This window comes from Mus musculus, chromosome X (assembly GCF_000001635.26).
Source record: "Mus musculus strain C57BL/6J chromosome X, GRCm38.p6 C57BL/6J".
NCBI classification, from domain to species: domain Eukaryota; kingdom Metazoa; phylum Chordata; class Mammalia; order Rodentia; family Muridae; genus Mus; species Mus musculus.
The window spans coordinates 31,401,413-31,410,687 of NC_000086.7; positions in this window are offsets into that span (position 1 = coordinate 31,401,413).

The window sequence follows — 9,275 nt, forward strand, 5'->3', positions numbered from 1 at the left end:
ATCCTGTTTTCACATTTATATGTTACCTGACCTTTTGCTCTTGCTGCTTTTAATATTCTTTCTTTGTTCTGTAGATTTTGTGTTTTGATTATTATTGTCTGTGAGGGTTTTTTTTTTCCCCCGTCCCATCTAATGGCATTCTATAAGGTGTTATATTTATATGTATCTCTTTCTTTAGGTTGGGAAAGTTTTCTTCTATAATTCTGTTGAGAATATGTTTTTGGACCTTAGAGCTGGGACTCTTCACCTCTTCCATTCCTATTATTCTTATTAATGTTTCTGGATCTGTGGTCTGTATGGTACAGGAACATCAGGTTTGCTGGAGTTGGGTGGAGACATGTCGGGAGAATGTAGTTCTCCCTTAGATAAGAGGCTGCTCAGGGCAGCTTGGTTTGGCCCAGAGGGCTCTGATAGCAATGAAAATGGGTCAGGGAAGGGAAGCTTTCAGGAATGGTTCAGGAGTCTGATGAAGGGGGGAAGAGATGGTGGGAGAGTAGGAGTCTCTCTCAGATAGCAGGCTGTTCAAGGCAGCTTGGCTTGGCCCATGGGGTTCAGCAAGCAGAGAAGCTGGGTGGAAAAAGTGATGCTATCCTCTATCATCCACGAGTCTGATGAAGGTAGAGGAGAGGTGGTAGGAGAATAGAGGTCCCTCAGGAATCGCAGGCTGCTCCAGGCAGCTTGGACTGGTTGAGAGGGCTCCCCAATTTGACTTTTGATAAGTTCATACCCAATAACATGGCTGCTCTGGCAAGAGATCATAGCTAAAATTTTTCTGGGTCTATATAATCTGGCTGGAAAGTAGATATTCTAGATTACTGTATGATCTGTCTAGAATATTGTCAGGCCCTTACACCTTTAATAGCAAACAATGTAGGTAAGTTTAATTTGTAGAAGGAAACCATTATGTTTGCAAGTGACATTTGATTGAGAGAATGTGGGGAGCGGGTGTGGCGGCAGTCCCAAAGGCGCCAGGGACTGCAGCTAAGTCATATGACTTGCACCTGACTTTCTCATATAAGACACAAACATCTTGAGTGCTGCGCAGGTGTACCAGGATACAGGTGAATCCAATTTGGTGGAGATTTGCCCCTGCTGCCCTGATTAGCTGAAGCCTCGTGACTGGCGAGGGGGCGTGGCCTGCGGTGCGTGGATGAGAGAGAGTATAAAAGGAGTGAGAGGCCCAGGGTTTGGGGAGATATAAACAAGAAGAATCAGGACTGAATAAACTGCTGTTAGAAGGACTGGTGGTCGCGTCGTTCTTGCTGGTCGAGAGCGGGCGCTACAAGAGAAGACTAACAAATTAGAGCAAGGTTTGTCAGAATGACTCAGACAGAAGATACACCCATCTCAGGAGAACAGCACAGGAATGATGTAGCTGCCAGCATCCATGGAGAAGTGGGTACCTGGAAGGAGAGCTGGGGATGGATAGGATGAGAGACAAATGAGACCAAGACAAAGTTTTTGATCAAGGCCCAATGCTTAATTCATAAGTCTTAATTTAAAGGGGGGAACCCATCCCTCACTTTGCCAGAATATCCTCAGGAAAACAACCTCAGCTGATCAGCAGGTAGTGTTTTCTTGCAGGAAGCTGCATATGTGGCAAGACTATAGATATCACCTAGGTTGGAAGACTCCACCCTATATGGGCTAGGCAACTGTGGCAAAACAAGGTCTGATTTAGCCTGCTCAAGGTTGCTGGAAGGGCACAGAAAGAAAGGTAACTTAAGAACATCACAGGGAGAGAGAACAAGCTAGAGCTAGACATAGTTGGTGGTGGTGGTGGTGGTGTTCGTCGTCTTGTTATGTGTGCCTGTGAGGCAATTTTCCCAGGACATTTTTACAGAGACAGTTTGCAGAGAGAACAAGCTAGACACAGAGCATGACAGGATGAGCCAGAGAATGAGAATTAGCCAGAAGATTAGAACAGACTGCCACCACTGTATGATGCCAAGCAGAGCAACTTATTGAGGAGCTGAGCGAAGTTGAATGAAAACCTTCAGCTTGGAAGATTATACTGTGTGGAGGCTAGAAGCTTCCAAGCCTTGAACAAGAGATAATTATAAAAGAGAAACTGTCTGCCCAAACTGTGCATCTGAAGAGCTTGGGAACGGCTCTCATCTCAGTCCGCTATCTGTGGAAATAAAGCAACATTTAAAGTTCATATCATGTAACGGCTTTGGAATAGGCCTCACATTCTAAAAAAGGATAAAATCACCCTGGTATATGGAAAGGTCATTTCAACCTTGGAAAGATTTCTCTTGGCCATGCCTCCAGTTGCCCTACTTCACCCTGCCCTGCAAGCCTAGACCCTGGTGGGAAGTGCATTAGTAGGTAGCTATATGGCTAGACCCAGGCATGCCTGTGTAATTTTACATGCTCAACCCTACGGATTATCACTCAGTTCATTTGTTTTACCTCTGTCCCATAAACACTGTGAGTGGTCTCTGCCATGCAGTGTTTTGGACACTGCAAGGACCAGAGGCAGCAAATGAACAGATCTTATCCTCATGGAGTTCTCAGCCTAGTGTGGGAAATGAGCCATATAGCCATGTAGCTATTAAGTCAGTATGAAATATTTTCATATTGGTAAGTGATAAGAGGGAGCATGACAAGGCCTAGCTTCAAGGAAATGAAATTCCAGGGTGAGCATTCTTTTCAGAGAGTCAGAATAGCCAGGAAAGTTATCAAGGAACCTTTGGGTGTGGAATGAAAACATTCAGGTAGAGTGTGGCCTCCAGCAGCAGTCAAGAGAAATATGCATTCCAGCTAAAGTGATGACAGTTGCTGAGGCTCAGTTGTCAGAGAAGACCTTGCATGCATGAGGAGAAGCAGCTGGGATAGAGGCGTGGCTGGAACTGATGGAGGGAGGCAGAGAACTGTGAGGTGATTTTCTAGAAGTCATAGTGGAGTCAGAAAGCTCAAAGCTCTGCAGGTTACAAACTCTACAGGTGAATTTTGCCTTTACCTTGAGTGAGAGAAGGAGATATTTTTGGCATTTATGCAGTTAAGCTTATTATATTTAAATAGGATCACATTAGAAACACTTAACTTGTTTAACAACTGTTTTATTATTAGGCTAATATAATTATTAATGAAATATATAATTACATCTTAGACAGATGTTTTGCTATTGATTGGGGTTAAAATTAATTGTATTTCTTGTGTGTCTCCCAAGTATGTCATGCAATTTGCTATTATTTACTGTGTGCACTCTAATGGAATTTTTCTCAGTTTTCTGGATCTTTTAATGATTTTCTTCAGATAGACTCCAAAGGAAAACTGTAGATCACAGTTTCAGGTTTTACTTTCCAGATTTCGTTATCTGATGGTGATGAAATGCCCAATGGATAATAAGAAAGTGATCGAAAACGACAATAAGTCTTTTGTTTTAGGCTTTAGCTGCTTTAAAACTCTCTAGGGAATTTATGTTAGAATTGCGGAGAGTTAAGAAATGGGTTTTTGGTAATGCACCAGTGGGTAGTGAATCTAAGGTTTGTCACATATAAAATACATTTCACTGTTCAAATTGCCTTATGTACAATATAAGGCTTATACTTGAATTCTATCTGAGTAAATTAGAGATCCATATATACAGGAAATGTTCAACGTGTGTGTGCAATGCATGACACTATTCCCTACATTCCAAGCTAAACTGATAAAAATGGAAAGGTCTATTTAGACTAACATTTATTGTTAAGCACACAGTCAATAAATCTTACTTTGTGGATGTATTGGGATTAAACAGATATGTTCAGAGTTTTCTTTTTCTTGGCATTACTGGAGGCAGATACAAGACATGCATCAATAACTTAGGTTTTTCTATTGCTCTGAAGAGACATCATTATTATGCTCTCAATGCTAAGTCTCATAAAAGAAAGCAATTAATAGGGGCTGGCTTACCGGTTCAGAGGGTTAGTCCATTCTCATCATGGTGGGAAGCATGCTGGAACACAGGCACAGGTGCTGGAGAAGTAGTGAGAGTTCTACATCCAGATTGGCAGGCAGCAGGAAGAATGAATGACACTGGTCCTAGCTGGAGCATTTGAAACTTCAAAGCCAGTGACACACCTACTCCAACAAGGCCACACCTCCTAATTATGCCTTTCTCTGTGAGACTATAAGGGCCATTTTCATTCAAACTACCCCAGCCAGTGCAAAGAATTCTTTTCTTTCTAACAACCGGCAACCATACATCTCTTAATATCTTCTATTGCCTTAGAGAAGCAGGGCTATCTCTGGAACGCTATTACTCTTATGACGTTCATCTCTGATTGAATTGCAACATAGTTCAACATGAAGCCATAGTTGCGTTTCAAAGGAAAATAGAATGCATTTTAATTGTTTATAACTATTTGAGATTCAGACACACTAATCATAAAAGATGGAGGTCAAATATCTCTTTTATAGTTGTCAAAACACAAATTGGACTACCTGCCTTCTGTACCTTCTTCCACATGCAGAGGATAACTGTAAACCACCTTGGGAAAAAAACTTAAAGGTTTATTGCATGCCCAACTCTTCTCAACCTTGATAATGGAGAAAAATATTGACAGATATGATTTATTGAAATATGAATTTTATTGGACAATGGCGATACATAATTTGTGGCTAGAGAAAATATGATTTCACTTGGCACAGCTTGTAAATTGAATACCATATCAAAGCCCAATTTTAAATGGATTATAGTTTATGGAGTAAATACTTAAAATACTGTTTAACTCTGTAGACTATTGAGGTCAACTGTGAACTCCCCACTTATCTCATCTCAGAAAGCAAAAACATATATTGAAAGATGTTGGACCCTCATCAAATGGGGCCGTAACACTTCTGACTTCCTGATAATCTTCCTGTCTTCATTGCAAAGAAAGTTTCACCATAAGAGAAGATAAATAAACTAGCTTGTTTAAAGGGAACTTTTAAAAAGTGAGTATATGAGGCTGGAAGTTGTGGAGCAGCCTTTAATCTCAGTACTAAGGAGGCAGATGAAAGAATATCTCTGAGTTCAAGCACAGCCTAATCTACAGAGAGTAACAGGCCAGAACTGGCTATTTAGTGAGACCTTGTCTCAAGAAAATAATAATTATGAGTATAGGAATACTGTTTCTTTAACTAAAAAAGAAAAATTCAAAATTTTAAAAAACATTAGGTAGAATATGTCAGAACTCCTTTCTTTCTTTTTATTGGATATTTTATTTATTTACATTTCAAATGTTATCTCCTTTCACGGTTTCCCCCTGGAAACCCCCTATTCCATCCTCCCTCTCCCTGCTTCTATGAGGGTGCTTCCCCACCCATCCACCCACCCACCCACTCCCACCTCCCCACCCTGGAATTGCCCTATACTAAGGCATTGTCAAGCCTTACCAGGACCAAGGGCCACTCCTCCCACGGATGTCCAGCAAGGCCATCCACTGCCACATATGTGGCTGGGGCCGTGGGTCCCTCCATGTGTACTCTTTGGTTGGTGATCCAGTCCCCAGGGAGCTCCAGGTGGTCTGTCCTGTTGAACTGTTGCGCCACCCCCCCCATGGGCCTGCAAAACCCCTCAGCTTCTTCAGTCCCTTCTCCAACTCCTCCATCCGGGACCTGCGGTCAGTCCAATGGGTGGCTGTGAGCATCTGCCTCTGTATTTGTCAGCCTTTGGCAGACACTCTCAGGAGACAGCCATATCAGGCTCCTGTCAACAAGCACTTCTGATCATCTTCAATAGTGTCCAGGTTTGGTGACTGTATATGGGATGGATCCCCAGGTGGGGCAGTCTCTGCTCCACACTTTGTCTCTATATTTCCTCCTGTGAGTATTAGTAAGGGTTTTATTGATATAAACAGACAACATGACCAAGGCAAGTCTTATTTGGAAAATATTTAATTGGGGCTTGTTTACGAGATCATAAGTTCAGTCCACTATCATCAGAGTAGAAGCATGGCAGCTTCCGGGCAAGCAAGGTGCAGGAGAAGCTGAGAGGTCTACATCTTCTTCTGAAGGCTGGCAGGCAGGTAAGACTGGTCTCTGGGCAGATAGGATGAGGGTCTGAAAGTCCGCACAAACAGTGACACACTTCCTCCATCTAGGCCACACCTCCAAATATTGCCAGTCCTTGAGTCAAGAATATTCAAATACCCATATTCCACTCCCTGGACTCTATAGACTTGTTCAACCATATGAGTCTGTGGGGCCCATACCTAGACATAGGATAATAAAAAATACATTTAGTCTGACTTCCAAAGTCCCCATGGTCTATTACAGTTTCAACAATGTTAAAAGTTCAATGTATCTTCTGATATTTATCCGGTCACTTAACTATAAACCCCAAAGCATGACACAAAACAGCTGGACAAATTCCAAACCCTGCATCTCCATCTCTGATGTCAAAGCAGCCTTCAGATCTCCACCCCTTTTCATCTTTGTTGACTACAACAATGTTCTTTCTCATAGGCTGGATCCACTCCCTGCTAGCTGCTGTCCTCAGCAGATATCTATTCTACAGCTCTGAAATCTCAAATATCTTAGTGTCTCCAAGGCAACTTCGGTGTTACAGCTTCTTCTTCTAATGTCTGGGATTCACACATGGTCTTGTGGGCTGGTGTCACTTCTCCATCTCTGTCCTCTGTAGCAATCTAAGCTCAAATTGATGCATTCCACTGCCACTGCTGTTCTTGGTGATCATCCCATGGTACTAGCATCACCAATACACTGGGGCCTTCCACTGAAACTAGGCTTCACCAATAGCCTCTCATAGGCTCTCTTCATGGTGCCAAGCCTCACCATGACCCCTTCAGTTCTGGGCTGTCATCTTCAATTGAGGCTGTGTTTTCCCCAATGTCCTTCCCCAGCCTCTCACAGTGCCAAGCCTCAGGTGTTCTTCATGACCCCTTCATGCCTTCAAAACCAGTAGTACTACCTGTGTGAATCTTACACATTATTAAATACAGTTGCAGTACAAAGTATAACCTTGGCTATCTCTGGAACACAGCTTCTTTGTGATCTCAGAAAACACTTCCCAGAAGATTTCATGTCAATGATGGTAGTCTCTCCTTAATCTCCACTAATTTCTTAGCTCTAGCTAACCAGCATCAATTGTCCCAGTTGTCTCCTTCTCTTGACTATAAATCCACAGACAAATGGGTGAATCTGCTTAGTTCTGATGTTTGCTGGGGCTGGAATATGGCTCCCTTGTTCTGTTATATTATCACCAGCTTTCTTTTTTAAATGAATTTATTCTCTGCCTATGTTTGGTTATCCTGGAACTTGCTCTCTAGATTGACTTTGAACTCAAAGTTCTGCATGCCTGTCTCCTAAACTCTTGGATTAAAGGTGTGATCCACCATGCCTGGATTTAAGTTTTTCTTTACTTGGTACTTGCTCTTTACCAGGATGGCCTTGAATTTAGAGATAATCTTGCTATTGCTTCCTGGGATTAAAAGTGTGGTATTACCCTGCCTGGACATAAATTTAGCTGGGTGGTATCTTGCCCCAAGGTCAGCACTCCCTTACCTCAATTTAATATCTTTGAACAAAAAATTCAGTTTAATTTCACTTCCTGGTGCCCCTTTAATACTTGAACCATATATTTTATTCTTTTTCCTTTGTGAGCTCGCTATACTTGTTCAAAATGCTCATCATGAGACTTAGAGAAAAAAAAAAACTCTCTGCTAGGATTTTGTGAGATTTCATTTGTCAATGTAATTAATAAAAATCTCTTTACCTTAGCCTCAGTTCATATCAGGGCAAAAAGCAGCCACATTCTTCACAAAAATACCACAAAAACAGTCTCTAGGCTGCATACTGAAATTCTTCTTCGATGAATCCTTTTGAGCCAGATCTGCATAGTTCAAAACACTCTCAGCAACAAAGTCTTCCATATTCCTACTAGTATGTCCCATTAAGCCCCCACTTAAAGCATTCCATTACTTTCCAAATCCAAAGCCTCAAAATCCACATTCTTCCAAACAAAGCATGATGAGACCTATCACAGCAATACCAGTACCTGGTACCAACTTCTCTATTCGTCAAGGTTCTCTAGAGTTAAAGAACTTATGGAATGTGTCTATATATTAACAGAATTTATTGTGATGACTTAGTCTATAGTCCAACTAACCCAACACTGGACTGCTGTGGATGGGAAGTCCAAGAATCTAGTAGTTGCTCAGTCTCATGAGGCTAGTTGTTTCAGATGGTCTTCTGTGGAAGAAGGTCCCAACAGATGTGCTGGCAAGTAAGTGAAAGCAGAGAGTGAATCTTCCTTCTTCCAATGTCCTTATGTAGGTGTCCCACTAAAGGTGTGGCCCAAATTAATGTAGGGGGTGGTCTTGTTCTTTTCCATCCTTATTTTCCATATAGAGTGAGTAGACTAAACTAACGAAGAGAAATATTCTTTTGTTTAGAAGTTTCTACCTTCGGTTGTGAGATCTTCAGAATGCCCCTGGGCACAGTATTCAGAGTTCATGAATCCTCAAGAAACAAATAAACCCCGTATCTGGTACCAACTTCTGTCTTAGGGTTTTAATGATGTGAACACTATGACCAAGGCACCTTTTATAAGGACAACATTTAATTTGGGCTGGCTTAGAGGTTCAGAAGTTCAGTCTACTATCATCTAGGCAGGAGCATGGCAGCATCCAGGCAGGCATGGTACAGGAGGAGCTGACAATTCTACATCTTCATCTGAAGGTCAGGAGTAGAAGGCTGACTCCAATTTGATTAGGAGAAAGGTCTTAAAGCCCATGCCCACAGTGATACACTTCCTCCAATAAGGCCATACCCACAAATAGTGCTGCTCCCTGGGCCAAGCATATTCAAACTGCTATACAACTTATTAAACTGTTTTTGAAACTAAGATCTTCTCATTTTAATTCTTTACATGTATTAACAAATGATCTCATTACAGCGATAAAATAACTTGAGAAAAGAACCTTAGGTAAGGAATAGGGTCACAGCTTAGCCTCACATTTCAAAGTTATCGTTTACCACAGAGGAAAAACATGGGATCAGGAGTTTAAGGTAGATGGTCACATTTTGACATTTTTGTCCACAATCTGGAAGCAGAAAGCTATGCTTATGCTCAGTTCCTCTAGTAGTTTGAAATGAGAACGGAACCCATAGGCTTATATATTTGGATACTTGGTTCCCTGTTGTTGGAACTGCTTAGGAAGGATTAGGAAGTGGTCTTATTGAAGGAAGTATATCACTGGAAGTGAGCAATGAAGTTTCAAAAGGTTATTTTATTATTGCAAGTTATTTTTCTTTACCTCCTTCATTTGATTTGAGATGTGAGC